We start from the raw sequence: 9,970 nt of genomic DNA on the forward strand, positions 1-9,970 counted from the left end.
TGAAAGCAGAAATGCAATCGCCTGCGGCCACACCACCTTGAATAAGCCTGATCTCGTCTGATCTCAGAAGCTAAGCAATGTTGGGCTTGGTTAGTACTTGGATGGGAGACCACCTGGGAATATCAAGTGCTGCAGGCATTACATTTTACAATTGAAATGTGTGGAGGACAAAAGGAAATTTTGGAGGAATCACCCCCAGCTCACTAAACATAAAAGTCATGAAAGCAGAAATGCAATCGCCTGCGGCCACACCACCTTGAATAAGCCTGATCTCGTCTGATCTCAGAAGCTAAGCAATGTTGGGCTTGGTTAGTACTTGGATGGGAGACCACCTGGGAATATCAAGTGCTGCAGGCATTACATTTTACAATTGAAATGTGTGGAGGACAAAAGGAAATTTTGGAGGAATCACCCCCAGCTCACTAAACATAAAAGTCATGAAAGCAGAAATGCAAACGCCTGCGGCCACACCACCTTGAATAAGCCTGATCTCGTCTGATCTCAGAAGCTAAGCAATGTTGGGCTTGGTTAGTACTTGGATGGGAGACCACCTGGGAATATCAAGTGCTGCAGGCATTACATTTTTGTAATTACATTTTACAATTGAAATGTGTGGAGGACAAAAGGAAATTTTGGAGGAATCACCCCCAGCTCACTAAACATAAAAGTCATGAAAGCAGAAATGCAATCGCCTGCGGCCACACCACCTTGAATAAGCCTGATCTCGTCTGATCTCAGAAGCTAAGCAATGTTGGGCTTGGTTAGTACTTGGATGGGAGACCACCTGGGAATATCAAGTGCTGCAGGCATTACATTTTACAATTGAAATGTGTTGAGGAGAAAAGGAAATTTTGGAGGAATCACCCCCAGCTCACTAAACATAAAAGTCATGAAAGCAGAAATGCAATCGCCTGCGGCCACACCACCTTGAATAAGCCTGTTCTCGTCTTATCTCAGAAGCTAAGCAATGTTGGGCTTGGTTAGTACTTGGATGGGAGACCACCTGGGAATATCAAGTGCTGCAGGCATTACATTTTACAATTGAAATGTGTGGAGGACAAAAGGAAATTTTGGAGGAATCACCCCCAGCTCACTAAACATAAAAGTCATGAAAGCAGAAATGCAATCGCCTGCGGCCACACCACCTTGAATAAGCCTGATCTCGTCTGATCTCAGAAGCTAAGCAATGTTGGGCTTGGTTAGTACTTGGATGGGAGACCACCTGGGAATATCAAGTGCTGCAGGCATTACATTTTACAATAGAAATGTGTGGAGGACAAAAGGAAATTTTGGAGGAATCACCCCCAGCTCACTAAACATAAAAGTCATGAAAGCAGAAATGCAATCGCCTGCGGCCACACCACCTTGAATAAGCCTGATCTCGTCTGATCTCAGAAGCTAAGCAATGTTGGGCTTGGTTAGTACTTGGATGGGAGACCACCTGGGAATATCAAGTGCTGCAGGCATTACATTTTACAATTGAAATGTGTGGAGGACAAAAGGAAATTTTGGAGGAATCACCCCCAGCTCACTAAACATAAAAGTCATGAAAGCAGAAATGCAATCGCCTGCGGCCACACCACCTTGAATAAGCCTGATCTCAGAAGCTAAGCAATGTTGGGCTTGGTTAGTACTTGGATGGGAGACCACCTGGGAATATCAAGTGCTGCAGGCATTACATTTTTGTAATTACATTTTACAATTGAAATGTGTGGAGGACAAAAGGAAAGTTTGGAGGAATCACCCCCAGCTCACTAAACATAAAAGTCATGAAAGCAGAAATGCAATCGCCTGCGGCCACACCACCTTGAATAAGCCTGATCTCGTCTGATCTCAGAAGCTAAGCAATGTTGGGCTTGGTTAGTACTTGGATGGGAGACCACCTGGGAATATCAAGTGCTGCAGGCATTACATTTTTGTAATTACATTTTACAATTGAAATGTGTGGAGGACAAAAGGAAATTTTGGAGGAATCACCCCCAGCTCACTAAACATAAAAGTCATGAAAGCAGAAACGCAATCGCCTGCGGCCACACCACCTTGAATAAGCCTGATCTCGTCTGATCTCAGAAGCTAAACAATGTTGGGCTTGGTTAGTACTTGGATGGGAGACCACCTGGGAATATCAAGTGCTGCAGGCATTACATTTTTGTAATTACATTTTACAATTGAAATGTGTGGACGACAAAAGGAAATTTTGGAGGAATCACCCCCAGCTCACTAAACATAAAAGTCATGAAAGCAGAAATGCAATCGCCTGCGGCCACACCACCTTGAATAAGCCTGATCTCGTCTGATCTCAGAAGCTAAACAATGTTGGGCTTGGTTAGTACTTGGATGGGAGACCACCTGGGAATATCAAGTGCTGCAGGCATTACATTTTACAATTGAAATGTGTGGAGGACAAAAGGAAATTTTGGAGGAATCACCCCCAGCTCACTAAACATAAAAGTCATGAAAGCAGAAATGCAATCGCCTGAGGCCACACCACCTTGAATAAGACCACCTGGGAATATCAAGTGCTGCAGGCATTACATTTTTGTAATTACATTTTACAATTGAAATGTGTGGAGGACAAAAGGAAATTTTGGAGGAATCACCCCCAGCTCACTAAACATAAAAGTCATGAAAGCAGAAATGCAATCGCCTGCGGCCACACCACCTTGAATAAGCCTGATCTCGTCTGATCTCAGAAGCTAAGCAATGTTGGGCTTGGTTAGTACTTGGATGGGAGACCACCTGGGAATATCAAGTGCTGCAGGCATTACATTTTAGTAATTACATTTTACAATTGAAATGTGTGGAGGACAAAAGGAAATTTTGGAGGAATCACCCCCAGCTCACTAAACATAAAAGTCATGAAAGCAGCAATGCAATCGCCTGCGGCCACACCACCTTGAATAAGCCTGATCTCGTCTGATCTCAGAAGCTAAGCAATGTTGGGCTTGGTTAGTACTTGGATGGGAGACCACCTGGGAATATCAAGTGCTGCAGGCATTACATTTTTGTAATTACATTTTACAATTGAAATGTGTGGAGGACAAAAGGAAATTTTGGAGGAATCACCCCCAGCTCACTAAACATAAAAGTCATGAAAGCAGAAATGCAATCGCCTGCGGCCACACCACCTTGAATAAGCCTGATCTCATCTGATCTCAGAAGCTAAGCAATGTTGGGCTTGGTTAGTACTTGGATGGGAGACCACCTGGGAATATCAAGTGCTGCAGGCATTACATTTTTGTCATTACATTTTACAATTGAAATGTGTGGAGGACAAAAGGAAATTTTGGAGGAATCACCCCCAGCTCACTAAACATAAAAGTCATGAAATCAGAACAGCAATCGCCTGCGGCCACACCACCTTGAATAAGCCTGATCTCGTCTGATCTCAGAAGCTAAGCAATGTTGGGCTTGGTTAGTACTTGGATGGGAGACCACCTGGGAATATCAAGTGCTGCAGGCATTACATTTTACAATTGAAATGTGTGGAGGACAAAAGGAAATTTTGGCGGAATCACCCCCAGCTCACTAAACATAAAAGTCATGAAAGCAGAAATGCAATCGCCTGCGGCCACACCACCTTGAATAAGCCTGATCTCGTCTGATCTCAGAAGCTAAGCAATGTTGGGCTTGGTTAGTACTTGGATGGGAGACCACCTGGGAATATCAAGTGCTGCAGGCATTACATTTTTGTAATTACATTTTACAATTGAAATGTGTGGTGGACAAAAGGAAATTTTGGAGGAATCACCCCCAGCTCACTAAACATAAAAGTCATGAAAGCAGAAATGCAATCGCCTGCGGCCACACCACCTTGAATAAGCCTGATCTCGTCTGATCTCAGAAGCTAAGCAATGTTGGGCTTGGTTAGTACTTGAATGGGAGACCACCTCGGAATATCAAGTGCTGCAGGCATTACATTTTACAATTGAAATGTGTGGAGGACAAAAGGAAATTTAGGAGGAATCACCCCCAGCTCACTAAACATAAAAGTCATGAAAGCAGAAATGCAATCGCCTGCGGCCACACCACCTTGAATAAGCCTGATCTCGTCTGATCTCAGAAGCTAAGCAATGTTGGGCTTGGTTAGTACTTGGATGGGAGACCACCTGGGAATATCAAGTGCTGCAGGCATTACATTTTACAATTGAAATGTGTGGAGGACAAAAGGAAATTTTGGAGGAATCACCCCCAGCTCACTAAACATAAAAGTCATGAAAGCAGAACAGCAATCGCCTGCGGCCACCCCACCTTGAATAAGCCTGATCTCGTCTGATCTCAGAAGCTAAGCAATGTTGGGCTTGGTTAGTACTTGGATGGGAGACCACCTGGGAATATCAAGTGCTGCAGGCATTACATTTTACAATTGATATGTGTGGAGGACAAAAGGAAATTTTGGCGGAATCACCCCCAGCTCACTAAACATAAAAGTCATGAAAGCAGAAATGCAATCGCCTGCGGCCACACCACCTTGAATAAGCCTGATCTCGTCTGATCTCAGAAGCTAAGCAATGTTGGGCTTGGTTAGTACTTGGATGGGAGACCACCTGGGAATATCAAGTGCTGCAGGCATTACATTTTACAATTGAAATGTGTGGAGGACAAAAGGAAATTTAGGAGGAATCACCCCCAGCTCACTAAACATAAAAGTCATGAAAGCAGAAATGCAATCGCCTGCGGCCACACCACCTTGAATAAGCCTGATCTTGTCTGATCTAAGAAGCTAAGCAATGTTGGGCTTGGTTAGTACTTGGAAGGGAGACCACCTGGGAATATCAAGTGCTGCAGGCATTACATTTTTGTAATTACATTTTACAATTGAAATGTGTGGAGGACAAAAGGAAATTTTGGAGGAATCACCCCCAGCTCACTAAACATAAAAGTCATGAAAGCAGAAATGCAATCACCTGCGGCCACACCACCTTGAATAAGCCTGATCTCGTCTGATCTCAGAAGCTAAGCAATGTTGGGTTTGGTTAGTACTTGGATGGGAGACCACCTGGGAATAGCAAGTGCTGCAGGCATTACATTTTTGTAATTACATTTTACAATTGAAATGTGTGGAGGACAAAAGGAAATTTTGGAGGAATCACCCCCAGCTCACTAAACATAAAAGTCATGAATGCAGAAACGCAATCGCCTGCGGCCACACCACCTTGAATAAGCCTGATCTCGTCTGATCTCAGAAGCTAAGCAATGTTGGGCTTGGTTAGTACTTGGATGGGAGACCACCTGGGAATATCAAGTGCTGCAGGCATTACATTTTACAATTGAAATGTGTGGAGGACAAAAGGAAATTTTGGAGGAATCACCCCCAGCTCACTAAACATAAAAGTCATGAAAGCAGAAATGCAATCGCCTGCGACCACACCACCTTGAATAAGCCTGATCTCGTCTGATCTCAGAAGCTAAGCAATGTTGGGCTTGGTTAGTACTTGGATGGGAGACCACCTGGGAATATCAAGTGCTGCAGGCATTACATTTTTGTAATTACATTTTACAATTGAAATGTGTGGAGGACAAAAGGAAATTTTGGAGGAATCACCCCCAGCTCACTAAACATAAAAGTCATGAAAGCAGAAATGCAATCGCCTGCGGCCACACCACCTTGAATAAGCCTGATCTCGTCTGATCTCAGAAGCTAAGCAATGTTGGGCTTGGTTAGTACTTGGATGGGAGACCACCTGGGAATATCAAGTGCTGCAGGCATTACATTTTACAATTGAAATGTGTGGAGGACAAAAGGAAATTTTGGAGGAATCACCCCCAGCTCACTAAACATAAAAGTCATGAAAGCAGAAATGCAATCGCCTGCGGCCACACCACCTTGAATAAGCCTGATCTTGTCTGATCTCAGAAGCTAAGCAATGTTGGGCTTGGTTAGTACTTGGATGGGAGACCACCTGGGAATATCAAGTGCTGCAGGCATTACATTTTACAATTGAAATGTGTGGAGGACAAAAGGAAATTTTGGAGGAATCACCCCCAGCTCACTAAACATAAAAGTCATGAAAGCAGAAATGCAATCGCCTGCGGCCACACCACCTTGAATAAGCCTGATCTCGTCTGATCTCAGAAGCTAAGCAATGTTGGGCTTGGTTAGTACTTGGATGGGAGACCACCTGGGAATATCAAGTGCTGCAGGCATTACATTTTACAATTGAAATGTGTGGAGGACAAAAGGAAATTTTGGAGGAATCACCCCCAGCTCACTAAACATAAAAGTCATGAAAGCAGAAATGCAATCGCCTGCGGCCACACCACCTTGAATAAGCCTGATCTTGTCTGATCTCAGAAGCTAAGCAATGTTGGGCTTGGTTAGTACTTGGATGGGAGACCACCTGGGAATATCAAGTGCTGCAGGCATTACATTTTACAATTGAAATGTGTGGAGGACAAAAGGAAATTTTGGAGGAATCACCCCCAGCTCACTAAACATAAAAGTCATGAAAGCAGAAATGCAATCGCCTGCGGCCACACCACCTTGAATAAGCCTGATCTCGTCTGATCTCAGAAGCTAAGCAATGTTGGGCTTGGTTAGGACTTGGATGGGAGACCACCTGGGAATATCAAGTGCTGCAGGCATTACATTTTTGTAATTACATTTTAGAATTGAAATGTGTGGAGGACAAAAGGAAATTTTGGAGGAATCACCCCCAGCTCACTAAACATAAAAGTCATGAAAGCAGAAATGCAATCGCCTGCGGCCACACCACCTTGAATAAGCCTGATCTCGTCTGATCTCAGAAGCTAAGCAATGTTGGGCTTGGTTAGTACTTGGATGGGAGACCACCTGGGAATATCAAGTGCTGCAGGCATTACATTTTACAATTGAAATGTGTGGAGGACAAAAGGAAATTTTGGAGGAATCACCCCCAGCTCACTAAACATAAAAGTCATGAAAGCAGAAATGCAATCGCCTGCGGCCACACCACCTTGAATAAGCTTGATCTCGTCTGATCTCAGAAGCTAAGCAATGTTGGGCTTGGTTAGTACTTGGATGGGAGACCACCTGGGAATATCAAGTGCTGCAGGCATTACATTTTACAATTGAAATGTGTGGAGGACAAAAGGAAATTTTGGAGGAATCGCCCCCAGCTCACTAAACATAAAAGTCATGAAAGCAGAAATGCAATCGCCTGCGGCCACACCACCTTGAATAAGCCTGATCTCGTCTGATCTCAGAAGCTAAGCAATGTTGGGCTTGGTTAGTACTTGGATGGGAGACCACCTGGGAATATCAAGTGCTGCAGGCATTACATTTTTGTAATTACATTTTACAATTGAAATGTGTGGAGGACAAAAGGAAATTTTGGAGGAATCACCCCCAGCTCACTAAACATAAAAGTCATGAAAGCAGAAATGCAATCGCCTGCGGCCACACCACCTTGAATAAGCCTGATCTCGTCTGATCTCAGAAGCTAAGCAATGTTGGGCTTGGTTAGTACTTGGATGGGAGACCACCTGGGAATATCAAGTGCTGCAGGCATTACATTTTACAATAGAAATGTGTTGAGGACAAAAGGAAATTTTGGAGGAATCACCCCCAGCTCACTAAACATAAAAGTCATGAAAGCAGAAATGCAATCGCCTGCGGCCACACCACCTTGAATAAGCCTGATCTCGTCTGATCTCAGAAGCTAAGCAATGTTGGGCTTGGTTAGTACTTGGATGGGAGACCACCTGGGAATATCAAGTGCTGCAGGCATTACATTTTACAATTGAAATGTGTGGAGGACAAAAGGAAATTTTGGAGGAATCACCCCCAGCTCACTAAACATAAAAGTCATGAAAGCAGAAATGCAATCGCCTGCGGCCACACCACCTTGAATAAGCCTGATCTCGTATGATCTCAGAAGCTAAGCAATGTTGGGCTTGGTTAGTACTTGGATGGGAGACCACCTGGGAATATCAAGTGCTGCAGGCATTACATTTTACAATTGAAATGTGTGGAGGACAAAAGGAAATTTTGGAGGAATCACCCCCAGCTCACTAAACATAAAAGTCATGAAAGCAGAAATGCAATCGCCTGCGGCCACACCACCTTGAATAAGTCTGATCTCAGAAGCTAAGCAATGTTGGGCTTGGTTAGTACTTGGATGGGAGACCACCTGGGAATATCAAGTGCTGCAGGCATTACATTTTTGTAATTACATTTTACAATTGAAATGTGTGGAGGACAAAAGGAAATTTTGGAGGAATCACCCCCAGCTCACTAAACATAAAAGTCATGAAAGCAGAAATGCAATCGCCTGCGGCCACACCACCTTGAATAAGCCTGATCTCGTCTGATCTCAGAAGCTAAGCAATGTTGGGCTTGGTTAGTACTTGAATGGGAGACCACCTGGGAATATCAAGTGCTGCAGGCATTACATTTTACGATTGAAATGTGTGGAGGACAAAAGGAAATTTTGGAGGAATCACCCCCAGCTCACTAAACATAAAAGTCATGAAAGCAGAAATGCAATCGCCTGCGGCCACACCACCTTGAATAAGCCTGATCTCGTCTGATCTCAGAAGCTAAGCAATGTTGGGCTTGGTTAGTAGTTGGATGGGAGACCACCTGGGAATATCAAGTGCTGCAGGCATTACATTTTACAATTGAAATGTGTGGAGGACAAAAGGAAATTTTGGAGGAATCACCCCCAGCTCACTAAACATAAAAGTCATGAAAGCAGAAATGCAATCGCCTGCGGCCACACCACCTTGAATAAGCCTGATCTCGTCTGATCTCAGAAGCTAAGCAATGTTGGGCTTGGTTAGGACTTGGATCGGAGACCACCTGGGAATATCAAGTGCTGCAGGCATTACATTTTTGTAATTACAGTTTAGAATTGAAATGTGTGGAGGACAAAAGGAAATTTTGGAGGAATCACCCCCAGCTCACTAAACATAAAAGTCATGAAAGCAGAAATGCAATCGCCTGCGGCCACACCACCTTGAATAAGCCTGATCTCGTCTGATCTCAGAAGCTAAGCAATGTTGGGCTTGGTTAGTACTTGGATGGGAGACCACCTGGGAATATCAAGTGCTGCAGGCATTACATTTTACAATTGAAATGTGTGGAGGACAAAAGGAAATTTTGGAGGAATCACCCCCAGCTCACTAAACATAAAAGTCATGAAAGCAGAAATGCAATCGCCTGCGGCCACACCACCTTGAATAAGCCTGATCTCGTCTGATCTCAGAAGCTAAGCAATGTTGGGCTTGGTTAGTACTTGGATGGGAAACCACCTGGGAATATCAAGTGCTGCAGGCATTACATTTTAGTAATTACATTTTACAATTGAAATGTGTGGAGGACAAAAGGAAATTTTGGAGGAATCACCCCCAGCTCACTAAACATAAAAGTCATGAAAGCAGAAATGCAATCGCCTGCAGCCACACCACCTTGAATAAGCCTGATCTCGCCTGATCTCAGAAGCTAAGCAATGTTGGGCTTGGTTAGTACTTGGATGGGAGACCACCTGGGAATATCAAGTGCTACAGGCATTACATTTTTGTAATTACATTTTACAATTGAAATGTGTGGAGGAGAAAAGGAAATTTTGGAGGAATCACCCCCAGCTCACTAAACATAAAAGTCATGAAAGCAGAAATGCAATCGCCTGCGGCCACACCACCTTGACTAAGTCTGATCTCAGAAACTAAGCAATGTTGGGCTTGGTTAGTACTTGGATGGGAGACCACCTGGGAATATCAAGTGCTACAGGCATTACATTTTTGTAATTACATTTTACAATTGAAATGTGTGGTGGACAAAAGGAAATTTTAGAGGAATCACCCCCAGCTCACTAAACATAAAAGTCATGAAAGCAGAAATGCACTTGCCTGCGGCCACACCACCTTGAATAAGCCTTATCTCGTCTGATCTCAGAAGCTAAGCAATGTTGGGCTTGGTTAGGACTTGGATGGGAGACCACCTGGGAATAGCAAGTGCTGCAGGCATTTCATTTTACAATTGAAATGT

General features: G+C 43.8%; 35 non-coding genes and 9 pseudogenes across 35 annotated transcripts; all 44 read left to right on the forward strand.

The window, feature by feature from the left end:
• Positions 1-19: 19 nt before the first annotated feature.
• Positions 20-138, forward strand: LOC131719058 (5S ribosomal RNA). Its single transcript, XR_009317954.1, has one exon. It is a non-coding gene; the product is annotated as a 5S ribosomal RNA (ribosomal RNA).
• A 100-nt stretch (positions 139-238) lies between these two features.
• Positions 239-357, forward strand: LOC131719059 (5S ribosomal RNA). Its single transcript, XR_009317955.1, has one exon. It is a non-coding gene; the product is annotated as a 5S ribosomal RNA (ribosomal RNA).
• Positions 358-457: 100 nt separating this feature from the next.
• Positions 458-576, forward strand: LOC131719061 (5S ribosomal RNA). Its single transcript, XR_009317957.1, has one exon. It is a non-coding gene; the product is annotated as a 5S ribosomal RNA (ribosomal RNA).
• A 114-nt stretch (positions 577-690) lies between these two features.
• Positions 691-809, forward strand: LOC131719062 (5S ribosomal RNA). The gene has a single exon (XR_009317958.1). It is a non-coding gene; the product is annotated as a 5S ribosomal RNA (ribosomal RNA).
• Positions 810-909: 100 nt separating this feature from the next.
• On the forward strand, positions 910-1,028 carry LOC131714116 (5S ribosomal RNA; annotated as a pseudogene).
• A 100-nt stretch (positions 1,029-1,128) lies between these two features.
• LOC131719063 (5S ribosomal RNA) lies at positions 1,129-1,247 on the forward strand. Its single transcript, XR_009317959.1, has one exon. It is a non-coding gene; the product is annotated as a 5S ribosomal RNA (ribosomal RNA).
• Positions 1,248-1,347: 100 nt separating this feature from the next.
• LOC131719064 (5S ribosomal RNA) lies at positions 1,348-1,466 on the forward strand. Its single transcript, XR_009317960.1, has one exon. It is a non-coding gene; the product is annotated as a 5S ribosomal RNA (ribosomal RNA).
• A 100-nt stretch (positions 1,467-1,566) lies between these two features.
• On the forward strand, positions 1,567-1,675 carry LOC131715122 (5S ribosomal RNA; annotated as a pseudogene).
• A 114-nt stretch (positions 1,676-1,789) lies between these two features.
• On the forward strand, positions 1,790-1,908 carry LOC131719065 (5S ribosomal RNA). Its single transcript, XR_009317961.1, has one exon. It is a non-coding gene; the product is annotated as a 5S ribosomal RNA (ribosomal RNA).
• Positions 1,909-2,022: 114 nt separating this feature from the next.
• Positions 2,023-2,141, forward strand: LOC131710211 (5S ribosomal RNA). Its single transcript, XR_009312080.1, has one exon. It is a non-coding gene; the product is annotated as a 5S ribosomal RNA (ribosomal RNA).
• Positions 2,142-2,255: 114 nt separating this feature from the next.
• On the forward strand, positions 2,256-2,374 carry LOC131710212 (5S ribosomal RNA). Its single transcript, XR_009312081.1, has one exon. It is a non-coding gene; the product is annotated as a 5S ribosomal RNA (ribosomal RNA).
• A 271-nt stretch (positions 2,375-2,645) lies between these two features.
• On the forward strand, positions 2,646-2,764 carry LOC131719066 (5S ribosomal RNA). The gene has a single exon (XR_009317962.1). It is a non-coding gene; the product is annotated as a 5S ribosomal RNA (ribosomal RNA).
• Positions 2,765-2,878: 114 nt separating this feature from the next.
• LOC131719067 (5S ribosomal RNA) lies at positions 2,879-2,997 on the forward strand. The gene has a single exon (XR_009317963.1). It is a non-coding gene; the product is annotated as a 5S ribosomal RNA (ribosomal RNA).
• Positions 2,998-3,111: 114 nt separating this feature from the next.
• Positions 3,112-3,230, forward strand: LOC131717857 (5S ribosomal RNA). Its single transcript, XR_009316750.1, has one exon. It is a non-coding gene; the product is annotated as a 5S ribosomal RNA (ribosomal RNA).
• Positions 3,231-3,344: 114 nt separating this feature from the next.
• Positions 3,345-3,463, forward strand: LOC131719068 (5S ribosomal RNA). Its single transcript, XR_009317964.1, has one exon. It is a non-coding gene; the product is annotated as a 5S ribosomal RNA (ribosomal RNA).
• A 100-nt stretch (positions 3,464-3,563) lies between these two features.
• Positions 3,564-3,682, forward strand: LOC131719069 (5S ribosomal RNA). Its single transcript, XR_009317965.1, has one exon. It is a non-coding gene; the product is annotated as a 5S ribosomal RNA (ribosomal RNA).
• Positions 3,683-3,796: 114 nt separating this feature from the next.
• On the forward strand, positions 3,797-3,915 carry LOC131712321 (5S ribosomal RNA). The gene has a single exon (XR_009314216.1). It is a non-coding gene; the product is annotated as a 5S ribosomal RNA (ribosomal RNA).
• Positions 3,916-4,015: 100 nt separating this feature from the next.
• Positions 4,016-4,134, forward strand: LOC131719070 (5S ribosomal RNA). The gene has a single exon (XR_009317966.1). It is a non-coding gene; the product is annotated as a 5S ribosomal RNA (ribosomal RNA).
• A 100-nt stretch (positions 4,135-4,234) lies between these two features.
• Positions 4,235-4,353, forward strand: LOC131711200 (5S ribosomal RNA). Its single transcript, XR_009313083.1, has one exon. It is a non-coding gene; the product is annotated as a 5S ribosomal RNA (ribosomal RNA).
• Positions 4,354-4,453: 100 nt separating this feature from the next.
• Positions 4,454-4,572, forward strand: LOC131719072 (5S ribosomal RNA). Its single transcript, XR_009317968.1, has one exon. It is a non-coding gene; the product is annotated as a 5S ribosomal RNA (ribosomal RNA).
• Positions 4,573-4,672: 100 nt separating this feature from the next.
• On the forward strand, positions 4,673-4,791 carry LOC131714230 (5S ribosomal RNA; annotated as a pseudogene).
• A 114-nt stretch (positions 4,792-4,905) lies between these two features.
• Positions 4,906-5,024, forward strand: LOC131713396 (5S ribosomal RNA; annotated as a pseudogene).
• Positions 5,025-5,138: 114 nt separating this feature from the next.
• Positions 5,139-5,257, forward strand: LOC131719073 (5S ribosomal RNA). Its single transcript, XR_009317969.1, has one exon. It is a non-coding gene; the product is annotated as a 5S ribosomal RNA (ribosomal RNA).
• A 100-nt stretch (positions 5,258-5,357) lies between these two features.
• LOC131711360 (5S ribosomal RNA) lies at positions 5,358-5,476 on the forward strand. The gene has a single exon (XR_009313244.1). It is a non-coding gene; the product is annotated as a 5S ribosomal RNA (ribosomal RNA).
• Positions 5,477-5,590: 114 nt separating this feature from the next.
• Positions 5,591-5,709, forward strand: LOC131719074 (5S ribosomal RNA). The gene has a single exon (XR_009317970.1). It is a non-coding gene; the product is annotated as a 5S ribosomal RNA (ribosomal RNA).
• Positions 5,710-5,809: 100 nt separating this feature from the next.
• LOC131711852 (5S ribosomal RNA) lies at positions 5,810-5,928 on the forward strand. The gene has a single exon (XR_009313741.1). It is a non-coding gene; the product is annotated as a 5S ribosomal RNA (ribosomal RNA).
• Positions 5,929-6,028: 100 nt separating this feature from the next.
• LOC131719075 (5S ribosomal RNA) lies at positions 6,029-6,147 on the forward strand. Its single transcript, XR_009317971.1, has one exon. It is a non-coding gene; the product is annotated as a 5S ribosomal RNA (ribosomal RNA).
• A 100-nt stretch (positions 6,148-6,247) lies between these two features.
• Positions 6,248-6,366, forward strand: LOC131711853 (5S ribosomal RNA). The gene has a single exon (XR_009313742.1). It is a non-coding gene; the product is annotated as a 5S ribosomal RNA (ribosomal RNA).
• A 100-nt stretch (positions 6,367-6,466) lies between these two features.
• Positions 6,467-6,585, forward strand: LOC131713073 (5S ribosomal RNA). The gene has a single exon (XR_009314961.1). It is a non-coding gene; the product is annotated as a 5S ribosomal RNA (ribosomal RNA).
• A 114-nt stretch (positions 6,586-6,699) lies between these two features.
• Positions 6,700-6,818, forward strand: LOC131719076 (5S ribosomal RNA). The gene has a single exon (XR_009317972.1). It is a non-coding gene; the product is annotated as a 5S ribosomal RNA (ribosomal RNA).
• Positions 6,819-6,918: 100 nt separating this feature from the next.
• On the forward strand, positions 6,919-7,037 carry LOC131710504 (5S ribosomal RNA). The gene has a single exon (XR_009312376.1). It is a non-coding gene; the product is annotated as a 5S ribosomal RNA (ribosomal RNA).
• Positions 7,038-7,137: 100 nt separating this feature from the next.
• LOC131719077 (5S ribosomal RNA) lies at positions 7,138-7,256 on the forward strand. Its single transcript, XR_009317973.1, has one exon. It is a non-coding gene; the product is annotated as a 5S ribosomal RNA (ribosomal RNA).
• Positions 7,257-7,370: 114 nt separating this feature from the next.
• Positions 7,371-7,489, forward strand: LOC131719078 (5S ribosomal RNA). The gene has a single exon (XR_009317974.1). It is a non-coding gene; the product is annotated as a 5S ribosomal RNA (ribosomal RNA).
• Positions 7,490-7,589: 100 nt separating this feature from the next.
• On the forward strand, positions 7,590-7,708 carry LOC131719079 (5S ribosomal RNA). The gene has a single exon (XR_009317975.1). It is a non-coding gene; the product is annotated as a 5S ribosomal RNA (ribosomal RNA).
• Positions 7,709-7,808: 100 nt separating this feature from the next.
• On the forward strand, positions 7,809-7,927 carry LOC131710433 (5S ribosomal RNA). The gene has a single exon (XR_009312305.1). It is a non-coding gene; the product is annotated as a 5S ribosomal RNA (ribosomal RNA).
• Positions 7,928-8,027: 100 nt separating this feature from the next.
• LOC131715794 (5S ribosomal RNA) lies at positions 8,028-8,136 on the forward strand (annotated as a pseudogene).
• Positions 8,137-8,250: 114 nt separating this feature from the next.
• On the forward strand, positions 8,251-8,369 carry LOC131710261 (5S ribosomal RNA). The gene has a single exon (XR_009312132.1). It is a non-coding gene; the product is annotated as a 5S ribosomal RNA (ribosomal RNA).
• A 100-nt stretch (positions 8,370-8,469) lies between these two features.
• On the forward strand, positions 8,470-8,588 carry LOC131711143 (5S ribosomal RNA). Its single transcript, XR_009313025.1, has one exon. It is a non-coding gene; the product is annotated as a 5S ribosomal RNA (ribosomal RNA).
• A 100-nt stretch (positions 8,589-8,688) lies between these two features.
• Positions 8,689-8,807, forward strand: LOC131714255 (5S ribosomal RNA; annotated as a pseudogene).
• Positions 8,808-8,921: 114 nt separating this feature from the next.
• LOC131719080 (5S ribosomal RNA) lies at positions 8,922-9,040 on the forward strand. The gene has a single exon (XR_009317976.1). It is a non-coding gene; the product is annotated as a 5S ribosomal RNA (ribosomal RNA).
• A 100-nt stretch (positions 9,041-9,140) lies between these two features.
• Positions 9,141-9,259, forward strand: LOC131710370 (5S ribosomal RNA). Its single transcript, XR_009312242.1, has one exon. It is a non-coding gene; the product is annotated as a 5S ribosomal RNA (ribosomal RNA).
• Positions 9,260-9,373: 114 nt separating this feature from the next.
• Positions 9,374-9,492, forward strand: LOC131713421 (5S ribosomal RNA; annotated as a pseudogene).
• A 114-nt stretch (positions 9,493-9,606) lies between these two features.
• LOC131716468 (5S ribosomal RNA) lies at positions 9,607-9,715 on the forward strand (annotated as a pseudogene).
• Positions 9,716-9,829: 114 nt separating this feature from the next.
• On the forward strand, positions 9,830-9,948 carry LOC131714379 (5S ribosomal RNA; annotated as a pseudogene).
• The last annotated feature ends 22 nt before the right edge of the window (positions 9,949-9,970 follow it).

Source organism: Acipenser ruthenus, chromosome 44 (assembly GCF_902713425.1).
Source record: "Acipenser ruthenus chromosome 44, fAciRut3.2 maternal haplotype, whole genome shotgun sequence".
NCBI classification, from domain to species: Eukaryota; Metazoa; Chordata; class Actinopteri; order Acipenseriformes; family Acipenseridae; genus Acipenser; species Acipenser ruthenus.